Below are 15,546 nucleotides of genomic sequence, written 5' to 3'. Positions count from 1 at the left end.
TATAAACACATGTCATGACATACATGCACTGAGTAGCATGTTATTACGCTAGGAAAGTCTTAAGAATAGACGAGACCCGGTATTATACCTAACGGTACACTTGAGTTGATTTAACCTCGAACTAGTTCAAATAGGAATCGTAGGATGAAATTTAATATTTTACAGTCCAGGAATGACTAAAAATGATTGTTTGGAGTTCGAGGGTTCATTTGTGAAAAAATTGAAAATTTTGATGTTCAGGGGCAAAATCGTCATTTTGCCACCTAAGATAATAATTTGATCATGGAGTGAAATTTTTTACCAAGATTAACTATTTGGAGTATAATTTAATGATAGGAAGTGAAAATTTTCAATTTCGGCAATTTTTGGAACATAGGGGCAAAACGATAATTTTGTCGTCCTGGGGTAAAAACCGTAATTTTCACCACCAAAAACTTGTCAAAATTATAGGATTTATTTATTTTTGGTATGAATAACTATGATATTTCAAGTGGTGAAAATAAAAGTTTAATGGATGAAATTTTAAAAACGGGCCAATGGGAAAGTGACACATGGCACTTTTTAATGATTTAATATTATTTTAATGAAAATTCAGCCCATTTAAACCCCATATTAAGTGATGGCTGGCCATAAGGAGAGAACAAGAAAGAAAATAGAGAGCAAAAAAAGAAAAGAGAAAAACCAAAGGGAAACTAGAAAATTCAAAGGGGAAATCGCGTTTTTCGTCCGTTTACGCGTCTAACGGAGGAGAGCCTTTCGGTAAAGGCAAGGAAGTCGTACTCGACGAACAGTGATCGGGGCACCTAAAAAGCAATTAGTTTGTACAAACGGTGAGTAAACCTATTATTATTGTAAATTATCTAGAGTTTATTTTTAAATGCTCTTCATGGATTTTATGAAATGAAAATGAGATTAAAATGAGATTTTTAATATTTTAGAAATAAATGTGACAAATAAAAATATATTGTGTTGATTATGAAATTGAGTAATTGGAGGATGCCAATTATTTTGAAATATATTTTTTCCCATGAATGGCTTATGATATATGAGTATATGTGGCTATATGTTATAATTGCCTTGGGAATATATGTAAGCTGTCTTTTACTATGCAGGATGGGTAAATAAATAAAAGCCACGTTATATTGTCAAAATTTTATTATAATTGATGGGTTTAATCACTGCAGTGATGGGTTTCCGTGGACTGCCTATTAGAGGGGCACGGTAAACCCGGTTATATAGTTACTCCGGTAGTAGAGGCGAGGAGGGTAACTCCCAGGGTAGTTTTAAAGTTCACTTCACGTCGAACCCCCACGTGAATGTGTAACTCGGCCAACGCTAAGGAACGACTTGTTTTAAAAATAAAAATGTGTTTCATATGTAAATATCTTAACAATCTTGGCAGACTCGGTTAGATGCCTCGGCCAAGGTATCCCTGAGGATTAGTTTTGGCTTGAGCCCTCTTTTTAATAAAAGCCAGAAACCTTATCAACTGTTTTGGTAAATTACAAATATTTTATGATTTAAGAAATAAATTAAAACCTTATGAAATGGTTTGTAATTTGTTGTTTAAACTTGCCTCCATGTTACTCGCCTTTAGATATTTATGATAATGTCTGTTTACTCATTGGGATTGCAAAATCTCACCCACCTCCTTTCCAAATATTTCAGGCCTGTGGTAGCTTATAGATACCGATTTTGTCGAGAATTCCAGTTGACCCCTTTATCTCATAGATAGTAGGTTTCTATCACCAACACTTGGTGTATTTATGGGCCACTTGCCATTGTAATTATTATTGTACATTATAACTTTGTAAATTATTGTATGTATGTATGAATTTATTTTACTTACACGTGTTTCTATAAATATTGTTTTATATAAAAATGCTATATTTTTGTCTTTTGATTTACTTGAGCCGAAAATGATTGGAAATTGTTTAAAACTGATAAGTAAGCCTTGCGGGGTTTCGATTGGTATTCCGGGTAATAAGTATCAATTGAGACGTCGCGGCGGTTGTCATGGGCTCGAGGAAGGTTCCGAGTTGTGACACCTAATTACTCCTAGTTTTCCCCAAGACTTTGTACCCTAATTCTGCCTTTTTTTGTCATCATCAAATCTTAAGGATGATTAAGTATCTTCTGAAGAGGATGAGGGAGAGGATTCATTAGTAAAATACTATACATTTAGGGGTTTAGGAGATGGTTCTAGAGGTGATTTCTGTGGTGAGGGTTCAGGGAACAATTTATCTGGAATTTCAAGGGGGTCTTGAAGAGAAGAGATGACTGATGGTTTAGCTTTTTCAGCTATTCTAGAGGATTTTCGTCTCTTAAGGAATTTGGTCTTGGTTGCCATCTGATGGAAGACATCCATAATCGACACCTCCTCAGAATTAGGAGGAGAAAGCTGCTCTTTTTGAGGTTCATGTTGGGGTGGAGGATTTTCACCAAGTGAGCCAAGCACCGTAGTTCCTTGTTCTGATTTAGCTTCCTTTTGTGGCTCAGGTGAGGGGGATTTCCTTGGTTGTTCAACTTCAGGTTCATGATCCTCAGCCTGGAAAGCATAACCTTCAACACCTTGTCCTTCTGCAAGTCTTGGAGTTGTAGAGGTATCAGCAACTGCAAGTTCAAAAAGCATTTTTCCATTTTCCTTCAATACATTTTCGAGCTCTGCCAATTTCTCTTTAATTTTCTGCATTCTTACTCCTTGATTAGTCAGCTTTCCATCAATCCTCATGAGTAAGTTGAAAAGTATTTCATTAGAGAACTGTGAGGGACCTGTTTCTGGTTGAGCAAGGAGTGAAGACTCTTTTTCAAAAGTGGCCTTGGGGGTTTTAAAATATTTCTCTCCATCAAGCTTATACCCCATTCACAAAGACATTTAAACCTTTATTATTAAAGTCCTTTGAGTCCTTCAGTTCATCTTCATCTAAAGCTATGCTAGCATAAAATTCTTTAACTAGACAAGGACTGTAGGATCGGTTCTTGAAAGTACTAAATTTCTTCAGATCCATCTCTTCAAAGTAATCTGACAAAACCACTTGAAATTCAGGAGACTCCTCAAAACTAATCCAATCAATAGATTTACCACAAGCCATAGGGGCATTGTTGATCTTTTTGAACCTATCCTCATGAAATTTATTTCTAAATTTTGAGGATGAAGTCTTACCTTTCTCGAAGGATTTTTCTTTCTCTTTCTTTTTCTCGGCTTTGTATTCCTTCTCTGTCTGCGATTTTCCAGTTTTTCCAATCTCAACAGTGGACACTATCTTCTTTTTTTTCTTCTGAACTTCTGCTTGCAGACTTTCTTCCAATGGACGTTTACCCTTTTTTTTTTCCAAAATCTCTTTGGACTATGATGATTTCGCCATTTGGTTTGAGAACTTTCTAACTCAGGGTTTCAAGAGTTTGAGAGGGAATAGTTTTAGTTTTTGGTGGGTCAGTTTCAAAAGAGAGAAAATGTAGAGAATATGAGTTAAGAGCAGTTTAATTTTCTCAGAAAATCGTCTGTCTCCCCCTTTAAATGTTGTTAGTTTTTCTTCTGTTCAAATTTGAAAAATTCCCTCTAAACTTAGTTTTTGCCAGGGCGATTTTTCTTCTTTGTTTTACTACCTGATAAACAGTTTCTTTCTATTATTTTATTCCTCTTTCCTTTGACTGACTGAGGCTTATTATTTAAAGAGATAGAATGCTCTTAGTTGATTAAGTACTCTCTTAGTCAACTAAGTGCCTACTGTCCTTTGAGAAAATTTTAGAATTTTTCTTAAAGCTCATGCACATTAACCATTCCTAAATTTCTCCTAATCTCACAAAATCTTTCCTCATTCAGAGGCTTTGTGAATATGTCAGCTAACTGTTGAAGAGTATTAACAAACTCAATCTTAATATCACCTTTCACTACATGATCTCTAACAAAGTGATGCCTAATCTCAATATGCTTAGTCCTAGAATGCTGCACAGAATCTTTTGGAATGTTGATTGCACTTGTATTGTCACAATATATTGGTATGTTATGCATTGATATTCCATAGTCTTTTAGTTGTTGTTTAATCCACAAGATTTGAGCACAGCAGCTACGTAGAGATACATATTCGGCTTCCGCTGTAGAGAGAGCAACTGAATTTTGCTTTTTGCTTGACCATGACACAAGCATACTACCTAGAAATTGGCAGGTTCCGTTAGTGCTCTTTCTATTTGTTTTGCTACCAGCAAAATTTGCATATGAATATCCAGCTAGACTAAAGGATGATTCCCTAGGATACCATATGCCTAAAGTTTGTGTGTCTATGAGGTATATAAAAATTCTTTTAACAGCAGTCAGGTGTGATTCCTTGGGTTGAGTTGGAAAACGAGCACACAGACATACACTGAATTGGATATCAGGCCTACTCGCTGTTAAATAAAGTAGTGATCCGATCATACCTCTATGGAGCTTTTGATTAACATCATTTCCCTTTTCATCAACCTCAAGTTTGGTGGATGGACTCATTGGTGTGCTAATTGACTTCAGCTTCAGCATGTCAAACTTTTTGAGCATGTCTGGAATGTATCTTTCTTAGCTGATGAAAATTCCTTCCTCACTTTGTTTAATTTTGAGCCCAAGAAAGAATTTCAGCTCTCCCATCATGCTCATCTCAAATTCACCCTACATTTTTTCAGCAAAGTCCTTGCATAAAGCCTCATTAGTTGCACCAAAAACAATATCATCCACATAGATTTGAACAACAATTAAATCATTTAAGTAACTTTTAATAAACAATGTTGTATCAATGCTCCGTCTAACATATCCTTTTTCAATTAAGAACTTAGAGAGTCTTTCATACCAAGCTCTTGAAGTTTGAACACATAATCTGATTTTTCAAAGTCTTCAAATCTAAGAGGTTGTTCAACATAGACTTCCTCTTGGATGAAACCATTTAGCAAGGCACTTTTTACATCCATTTGGAATAATTTAAAGTTCATAAAGCAAGCAAATGCAAGCAACAACCTTATAGCTTCTATTCTAGCAACCGGTGCAAAGGTTTCATCATAGTTATTCCTTCCTGTTGGTTATACCCTTGAGCCACTAACCTAACTTTGTTTCTAACTACATTTCCTTGCTCATCCACCTTATTCCTGAACACCCATTTTGTGCTAACAATAGGGTGGTTTAAAGGCCTAGAAACTAATGTCCACACATGGTTTCTTTTGAACTGATCAAGTTCCTCTTACATGGCTATTATCCAGCTTTCCTCTTTTTTTGCCTCTTCAAAGTTTTTAAGCTCAATTTGAGAGATAAAAGCTAAAAACTCACATGTCTCTCTAGTTGCTCTTCTATTTTTAACTCCATGAGAAATGTCACCTATGATTTGCTCTTGTGGATGATCTTTGATGTACCTCCAGCTCTTTGGAAGATCATAATGTTGATTTTCAATCCTTTGCAAGGTTTCTAAGGGTGAAGGTTCTGTTTCTCTACCTAAGGTATTTTATTCACTATTTTTCTTATAATCTAAACTCATCTTTTCCATTTGTCTTTCAAGGACATCCGTATCATTTTTATCATTAGAAATTTCCTTTTGTAAGATATTGGATTCATCAAAAACTACATGGATGCATTCTTCAACTGTTAAAGATCTTTTGTTGAAGACTCTATAGGCTTTTCAATTTAATGCATATCTTAGAAATATAGCTTCATCACTCTTTGCATCAAACTTTCCTAAAGGCTGTTCTCCATTGTTCAACACAAAGCACTTGCAGCCAAAGCTTCTAAAGTGAGAGATATTTGGTTTTCTACCTTTGTATAGCTCATATGGAGTCTTTGATATCATGGCTCTTATAGACACTTTATTAAGAATATAAGCTAATGTGTTAACTGCTTCTGCCCAAAAGTATTTAGGTAGATTATTCTCACATAGCATAGTTCGAGCCATCTCTTTCAAGGTTCGATTTTTCCTTTCTACAACCCCATTTTGCTGGGGTGTTCTAGGTGTAGAAAAATTATGATTCAACCCCTTTTCATTACAAAAATTCTCAAATTTATCTCCATCAAACTCACCTCCATGATCACTTATAATACTAACTATAGCTAGTCCTTTTTCATTTTCAACCTTTCTACAATTACTTATAAATGCTGGTAGAGCATCATTCTTATGAGCAAGGAAATAGACCCAAATGAACCTAGAGTAGTCATCAACTATTACAAAGCCATAAGATTTTCTTCCTAGACTAGTTGTGCTTATTGGACTAAATAGATCAATGTGAGGCAATTCAAGAGGTCTAGATGTGGAGACAACCTTCTTGGCTTTAAAAGATGTTCTAGTTTGTTTACCTAATTGACATGAATCACAAATTTGATCATTTTCAAATTTCAGCTTTGGCAATCCTATAACTAGATTTTTCTTAATTAACTTTGACATGGTATGCATGCTTACATGTCCAAGTCTTCTATGCCATAGCTAGCCATCATTTTCAACTTTTTCTACAAGACATGTTTCACAATCCATTTCAAGATTCTCAAGAAATACAACATACATGTTCTTTATTCTTTTTCCAATAAATGAGACTTTGTTAATGCTTATATCTATCACTTCACATTTAGTTGAGTCAAAACATACCTTGAAACCTTTGTCACATAATTGGCTAATACTTAATAAATTATGTTTAAGACCTTTAACCAATAACACATGACTAATTTGAGTTTGAGAGTTCTTACCAACCGTTCCTATGCCATGAATTCTACGTTTTGAATCATCACCAAAGGAAACGGTACCTCCCTTTTTCTTGTCCAGTTGAGCAAACAGCATTTCATTTCCAGTCATGTGCCTTGAGCAGCCACTGTCCATAAACCATGGTTCTTTCTCCTTTAGTTGTGCTCTTGAACATGTGTCTTTTAGATTCAGCTCAACCTGCAAAACAGATTTTTAGTTTTTCTTAATAGGTACCCATACTTTGATGGGTCCTTGAAGGTTAGCTGCAATATAGGATCCTTTTGGAACCCAAATTTTTCTTGTTTTCTGCATGCATCTGTTTCCATAATAGTCATAAGATAAATGTCCATGTTTTCCACAATTATAGCATATAGATGAAGCATTATCAAAATTTTTCTTAAAGTATATGTTCCTCAAACTTTTAAGATTAGCATTTTCTTCAACTGCCTTTTGCCAGGCTTCTGTTCTGTTTTCCAATTCCAATTTTAGAGTTTTAAAATCTGTTTTTGAATGCTCTAATTCAATTTGTAGAAAATTTCTTTGTTCAAAAACATAATTGAAGTAATGTTTTATTTTTTGCAAATCAGTCTCAAGAGATGCAGTTTTTCTTTTCAAAGTTTTATATTTTGATGCAAGTTTCTCAAATTCATCATAAAGACATTCATACTCTTCTGGTAATTCATCAATTGAAATATCACAAGGGGATGAAGATACCTCGAATTCATCATCCCTTGCCATCAAACACAGATTAGCTTTTTCTTCCACCTTTTTTTCTTCATCATCATAACTTGAAGTATCATTATCTGACCAAGTAGTAGCCACCATTGCCTTCTTTGATTTCCTCCTTCAGCATGGGAAATCAGACCTGAAGTGTCCTGGCTTCTTGCATTTAAAGCATATAAGCTCTTCCTTCTTGTTGGACTCATTTTTATTTTTGGTTTTCCATGAAGAGCCTTATTCTCTTCTATACCCTCTTCTAGCCAATCTTCTATTTCTTTGGCCCATAAGTTTTCTGAACCTTCTTGCAACCATAGCCAGCTCCTCATCATCATCACAAGATAGACTATCTAATTCTTCTTAAAAAATACTAGCTTTTAAGGAAATACTTTTCTTCTTTTCCTTTGCTTCCTTCTTGTCTTCTTCTTCCTCTTCCTTGAGTTTCAGCTCGTGAGTAAGAAGAAAACCACAAATTTCATCCAAAGTTATAACATTTAAGTCCTTGGCTTCTCGAATGGCAGTCACCTTTGGCTTTCCATTTTTTGGTAGGCTTTTAAGAAGTCTTTTAACGATTTCATGCTTAGGAATTGGTTTGCCTAGCTGACTTAATTTGTTTGTGCTATTTGTGAATCTATCTAACATGCTGGTGATATCTTCACCAGGTTCCATCTTAAACATCTCATAATTATGGGTTAAGAGGGCTATCTTGGACTCCTTAACTTGTAAAGTCCCTTCATGAATAATCATAAGTTTATCCCACACTTGTTTAGCTGTGGTACAGCTTAACACTTTATTGAATTCACTGGGAGTTAAAGCACAATGCAGTGTATTGATTGCCTTAAAATTGGTTTGGACTCTTTTGGTTTTAGCTTCAGTCCATTCAGACCTTGGCTTAGGAATCATCTCGTTGGTTATAACAATTAAGGTTGAAGGAATAAAGGGACCATCAGTTATGACATCCCACATCTCATAATCTATTGCTCTAATGTATATTGACATCTTAGTACTCCAATATGGATAATTTGAGCCATCAAACAGAGATGGTCTGTTTGTGGACTGTCCCTTAGCAACTACTAATTTTTGAACAGCCATTGGATCTTCCCAAAGGGTGTTAGACCTTAAGAACAGGGAACTTCCTCTGATACCACTTGTTGGTCCCAAATAATTGTGCTAGAAGGCGATGAATATCACTTTTTGGCTTTTGCTAAAATTGACTTCTAATTGGGGACAAATGCAAGATAAAAGAAAGATTTAGAAGATGAATAAAAGATTAAAAATAGTGCAGTCAATCACACTAGAATTTAGAATGGTTCGGTCCAAGACCTACATCCACTACCTTGATTGTTCAACCAATGATTTTCCAAACAAATCCACTATGGACGGTGAAATTCACAAGTTTTCACCAAGCTTTTACAATGGCTTTTACCAGGCTCAGCCAAAACCTTTCACAATGGTTTTTGTAGAGATCAACCCAAACTCAAACTAACTTTTCTAGGCTAAGTTAGAACCTATACACTAATCAAGCAAACCAAGCTTGAATAAATTCCCTTAGAGTGTCTCGCACACTCTAAGTATACAAGATAAAGAGAAATAAAGGTGTACCTATGATCATTGATTTGATCTAAGTGGTACAAAGTGAAATGCTTGAGTCTTTTACAAGGATAGGCATGGAGTGCAAAAGAATGCAGAGAGTTTTTGTTGGTTTTAGAGCTCTTTTTGTTCTTGGAAGCCTTTGATTACATTTCTAGCAGTTGAAAGCCTCTTAAATACTTGGAAAATCAGCTCTGATAGGTGTTAGGCAGTTTTTGACCATTAGAAATAGTTTTGTTGTAGTTCTGGCCACTAATCTGTCTTTTAATGCACAATTCAAATTTTCTGGCAGAATGTTCTTAGTCGACTAAGTCGTCTCTGTCTTCTGATCCTAGTTTCTAGCAGTGAGCACGTAGTCGACTAACTTACTTCTTGGTCAACTAAGTTGGTTCTGTCTTAAAGTGTCAAGCCCGACCTTATAAAATACTTGCCATGTCATTCATATGATTGACAATATGCTTGCATACTTGGAAAGCCCCGAAAGAAAAATCGTTAAAAGACGACAATGTACCAAATGGTACAATTAAGTTAATTTAAGCCTCAAACTAGATCAAATAGAGAATTTAAAATGAAATTAAGAATATTAAAGTCCCAGAATGGTTTAATATGGTGATTTGGAGTTTGAGGATCAATTTGGAGTCAACTCGAAATTTTCACTGTCCAAGGGTAAAATGGTCATTTGTCACCTAGGGACACAATGGAAATTTTTAGAAAAGATTTTTTTGGCCCCATTTGACTTATTGGAGTATAATTTTAGGGTTTGGCAGTGAAAAAGTTTAATTTCGGTGATTTCTAGAGTGTAGGGGCAAAATCGTAATTTTACCACTCGCAAACAAAATTTGAGATTTTGAGAGAATTTACATCAAATTTAACAAATTGGAGAACGGTATGAGTATAAGGGATGAAAAATATGTCTATGGGCAATTTTTCTATTTTTGGGGTAAAAATGTAATTTTTGACTTTTACGAGGGTAAAAGTGTAAATTTCAAAAAATTACTCCACCAAGACTTTGGATAAGTCTGAGAATTTTATCTAAGCTATGGATATGTGGGACAAGTGTATGGTGAAAATTTGGAAACAAATGGATGGCTAGAATTTAAGGAATTATTAAAAAAAATAATAAAAATATTATATTATTTTAGCCTTTAAGAAGGTCAAAATTTTCAGAATTCTCATCTTCTTCAAGCCGTCAAAACCAGGAGAGAAAAAGGGGAAAAGAAATAAGAACCCTAGCTGAAAATTTTGGAAAAAATCAAGAGAAATCAAGAAATCAAGCATTAAAAAGGTAAATTTTATTGATTTTCCTTGTGATTTTCACTACCCATGCTTTTTTCTCATTTCCATGCAAAATTAGAAAGTGGGTATGGACACCCATGCTGGCCAAACCTCCATGGATGAGTTTTGAGCTTGAGTTTTGGTTAATTTTAATTGAATTAAGTGATTTTAGTTAGGTTGTATTGAAATATAGCAAAAATAAGCTAGAGAAATAATTTTCTCCCATTGAAACCCACTATGCCGAATTTTCTAGGGGAATATTGGCTGCTGATCTTGATGTTTATTTGAGGAATTAGATAAATAATGATGAATTATGAGCTTAGAAAAATAATGGGTATTTTCAGAGCAAAAATACAAATTTTTACCCACTAGGGGTATTTTCGTAATTTGCTATCGAGACTGATAATTTTCACCACTCTGAGGGACATTGAGTCAATTTGGGTGCAATTGAGCTATAGAAACTGAAAAAAATTAATTTGGAGTTTAAACGGACGCGTATATCGATTTATCGGGTAAAAGACTGAAATAGGCTAATACCGCGTTGAGGCAAAATTTAGACATTTTGCACTTCATATCATGCATTAGTAGTATAAATTAGTTTATTTTGGTTTAGTACCAAAGTAGTAAACCTCTTAATTGTGCAATTTGTCAAGGTGGCGAATCCTCTAGCAAGGGCAAAGAAATCGCACCCGAGGAGTAATAGTTGGAGTACTCGAATTTAGTTTTCAGAAACAGTGAGTAACCTTACCATCATTTTAATTATCTAAAGTATGTTTTTATTCTGTTTTGGTGAATTTTATGAAAATGAATTCAAATGGTAAATTTTTATGTTTTGTAAATAAAATGAGTTTAAATGAAAATATTTTATAAATGAAACGAAATAACGATTTTGAAAATAGAGTAATTGGAGACCACTGATATGTTGTAAATTTAAAATTGAATTAATGGCTTATGTTATTGTATTGGCATGACTGGCTGGGCTGTGTTTTTTATGAATTGTATGAATTGCTTTATTTTACCCTTGCAGGCTAGGTAGTAATATATTAGCCCTGTCATGCTGTCAAAATTTTATTGTATGGTGGGTTTGACCTGCTGTAGTAGGCTGGGTTCTGTGGACTAGCCTATTAGAGGGGCACGGAATCCTATTATATTTTTACCTCGGTTGGAGAGGCGAGTAGGGTAACGACCGAGGTATAACTTTTAGAGTTCACTTCACGCCAAACCACCACGTGAAGGGGAACTCGACCAACGCCAAGGAATGACTATGTTTTCAAAATAAAAAGATGACTTTCTAATAGCCTTGGCGGACTCAGTTGGGATAGCCTTCAGTCAAGGTATCCCAAATAACTGAGTATGATAATAATTTTTGGCATGAGCCAAGCTTTTTAAGAAATTCATAAGCCATATTGATTACTTGCTTTAAATAAATTGATTTCATTTGGTTGAAATAAGTTGAAAAATAATAAATTACAGTTTGATGAAATGTTTTAATAGTCTCCTTTTACTTGACTTTAGATATTTTGAGTGATGTTTGTTTACTCACTGGGATTTTATAATCTCACCACCCTTATTTCCACCCATTTCAGGCTCAGAATAGATTGTAGATAACTGATATCGGCGAGGATTACAGTTGAACTTGCCACATCCAAAAACTGTAGGTTCATTTCTTTTAATACTTTTGGTCATTCGTGAGCCCACGTGTCACTGTAAATTAAATTCTATACTTTGGTTATCTGCGTTATGGTATGTAGGAATTTATTTTGCTTTTACGCTGTAAAAATTATTTATGCAGTGTTCTTAAAATATTGTTTTGTATGAAAATTGAATATTTTATTTAATATTTTTATTTTATTCTAAGAGTCATAATTTCACTTTAAACGAATGTTTTAGACATCCAAAATGATTTTTGATTATGAAATATGTGTTTTCCACTTACATACTATATTTTAAACTGATTTTGAGATTTTTGGGATAAATAACCAAAATACCCCTGTGAGATAAAAATTATTATTTTATTTGTTTAAGTTGGAAATAGTTTAAAATCTTTTAGAATGTGGTATTTGGCAACCGTTACCCACAGGGGAAATGAGAAGCTGATATTAAAGCCTTGCAGGGTTTCGATTGACATTTCGAGTAATGAATGTCGATGGAGACGTTGCGGCGGTTGTCACGGGCTCGATGAGAGTTTCAGGTCATGACAATTAAGTTGGTATCAGAGCTTTTAGTTTTAAAGATTAGAGTTTTTGAGTTTAAAGTTATTTTAAAGCTGTTTTAAAAATTTACATTGTCAATGTGGCCCCGAGTTAAGTTAGGTTAGGTTGAATAAAATACATTCATAAGCATATAGAGCCTGAGGTTGCCTAAACTCACTTTGTTCCCTCTTATAGATTATTATGTCTCCTCGACGCGAACACCCACCTCTCACTAGATCAACTGAGAGGGGAAGAGGTCGTTTCCAACGTCGTCAGTTAGGTGCAATAGAGGAGGAATCGACTACATCCACCATTCTCGCAGCACCTGCTGCTGAACAGACCGAGACTCCTCCACATCCTCCACCTCCTCCGCCACTTACTAGTATTCCTGCCATGCCTCTTAAGGCAGTTCAAGCATTGGCAGCCTTCTTTACTGCTATTCTTGGCCAGGCTCAAGCTGGTCAAGCTCTTCCTACAATTCCTCCAGCTGCTCCTTCAGTACCACCACCCCCACCTCTTGTCCCACCACCAGTGCTGGATGTTTCTGATTCTAAGAAGCTTAAAGAGGCTAGGCAATATAGTTGTGTTTCTTTTATGGGTGAGTCAGACGCAACCGTGGCTAAAGAGGTGGTGCGAATGGCATTAAGAGCTGAGAAGCTTGCGAATGAAAATAGGAGTCTACGAGCTGAGTTAGCAAAAAGGAGAAATCTGAGTGTATCTTCTAGTCAACCACCAAAAAGGGGCAAAGACTCCTCTGTTTTAGGAAGTTCACGTAGATGCAGAAATTGTGAGAATTATCATGTTGGGCTGTGCAGAGGGCTTGCACGATGTTTTCGTTGTGATCAACCGGGTCACATTAGGAGAGATTGTCCACAGTTAGGACGGGCTACTGTCACGACCCGTGACAACCACCGCAAGGCCTCGACAGACATTCTTCACCCCGAATGCCGATTGAAACCCCGCAAGGCTTAACATTAACTTCCGCATCTCCCTGGTGAGCAACAGTTATTAAATCTCGCATTTCAAAAAATCATAAGTCATTTTCAAATAAGAACAATAAAATATTATTTTCTGGCTCATAGGGGTATTTTAGTAATTTTTTGTTAAAAATCTCAAAACTTGCTAAAAATGTAGTAGGTAAGCAGAAAATATATATTTAATGATTTAAAAATAATTAAGTATCTAAAACGTTCATTTGAAAGCAAATTGTTGACAACTAGTACTATTCAAAAATAATAAATAAAATTTCTATTTTCTCATAAAATAAATTTTTATAGAAATATTCGTAAATAATTTTTCTCACATGAAAGTAAAGTAAAAATTGTATGGATAGAAATACAGATAACCAAAATATAAGTTTTGATTTGCAATGACACGTGGGCTCCAATTGACCAAGATGATGTAAGACAGTGAACTCTTACTTTCTATAATGCAGTTCCGAGCTTAGTTCTCGTCCTACTCGACTATCTACAAACTGTCCTGAGCCTGAAAAATGTATAGGAAGAAGGGGTGAGATTTTATAATCCCAGTAAGTAAACAGATACCATCAAAAGTATCTAAAGCCGAGTAAATAGAGACAATTAAAATAAGTCATCATATTGTAATTTCATTACCTTTCAGTTCATTTCAACCAAATAAAATCAATCCATATAAATCGAGTAATCAACTTGGCTTATGAATTTCTTAAAACTTTGGCTCGTGCTAAAACTCATACTCGGTGATACCTTGCACAGGGCATCCAACTGAGTCCGCCAAGGCTGTTAAAATTTTGTATACACTTAAAATATATTTTTAGTTTGAGAAAAATACAGCCGTTCCTTAGCGTTGGCTGAGTTCCCCTTCACGTGGTGGTTTGGCGTGAAGTGAACCCTAAGCTTTACCCCAGGAGATACCCTACGCGCCTCTCCGTTCGAGGTAATAATATAATGGAGTTTACCGTGCCCCTCTAATAGGCTGGTCCACGGAACCCCCTCTGCAGTAAATAATTAATATATACTCCACCAATTCAATAAAATTCATTCTAGCATGGCATGGCAATTTATCGTAATCTAGCCTCTCAAGGCTGAATACACAATATAAATAATTTTGACACCAAAATCAGTTTAACCATTCATGCTCATATATTGTCATAAGCCATTCAATTTAAAACCATAAATTTACAACACAAGCAGGTAGTCTCCAATTACTCTATTTTCAAAACCAATATTCGATTTTTCAGAAAATTTATAAAATCATTTTATAAAATTACAATTTCTCCTAAAACATAGCAATTTACCATTTAAACCCATTTTTCATAAAATCACACAATTGTATAAAACTACTCTAGATAATTAAGACGATAATAAGTTCACTCACAGTATTAGGAGTAGAAATACTCCTATCTTCCGCCCTCGGGTGCAGTCTCTTACCCGAAACAATTGACTCACCACCTATCCATAATCCATGATACAAAATTCAATAAATTGTGTCAATTTATCATAAATTATTTCAGGCTCTTATCCATGCGTATGCACTAGATAGGATTTGAAATGTTTAGACAATCGCTTAATTGCGGTGTCCGACCTAACTTGCCTATACACGATGTAAAGTCCTAAAATCCCCAATTCGACTCCAATTCCATCCATTTCAATTTCAATTATCCAATTATATCCACAATACCTCAATGACTGTAAATTTGGTCCAATTTATCAATCCGGACTATAAATTACGCTTTTACCCCTAGTGGGTAAAAATTTCAATTTATTGCACCGAAAATTCCCATTTAATTTCCAACCTCATAATTCATCATTTTTCCACCCAATTCTCTTAAAATAAAGTCAACCTCATCCTCACATACCATTGGCTAGATTCGACCTAGAGAAATTCATGGAGAAGATAAATATTTTTCTTGTTGTTTTGCTCATAAACATGCTAAACTAACACTAAACACTAACATAGCTCAAAATCAAATTTATCTAACAACTTTCTCTCTCTAAACTCATATGACCAGAATTGAAATCATCCTCAAATCACATGATTCAACCATGGAAAATGATGGGAAATGCATGGGAAAGGTAAAGCACAAGACAAATTTAAGAAATGTTACCTTTTTT

This window comes from Theobroma cacao, chromosome 3, assembly GCF_000208745.1.
Source record: "Theobroma cacao cultivar B97-61/B2 chromosome 3, Criollo_cocoa_genome_V2, whole genome shotgun sequence".
Lineage (NCBI taxonomy): Eukaryota > Viridiplantae > Streptophyta > Magnoliopsida > Malvales > Malvaceae > Theobroma > Theobroma cacao.
Note: the sequence above shows the minus strand (reverse complement) of the source record.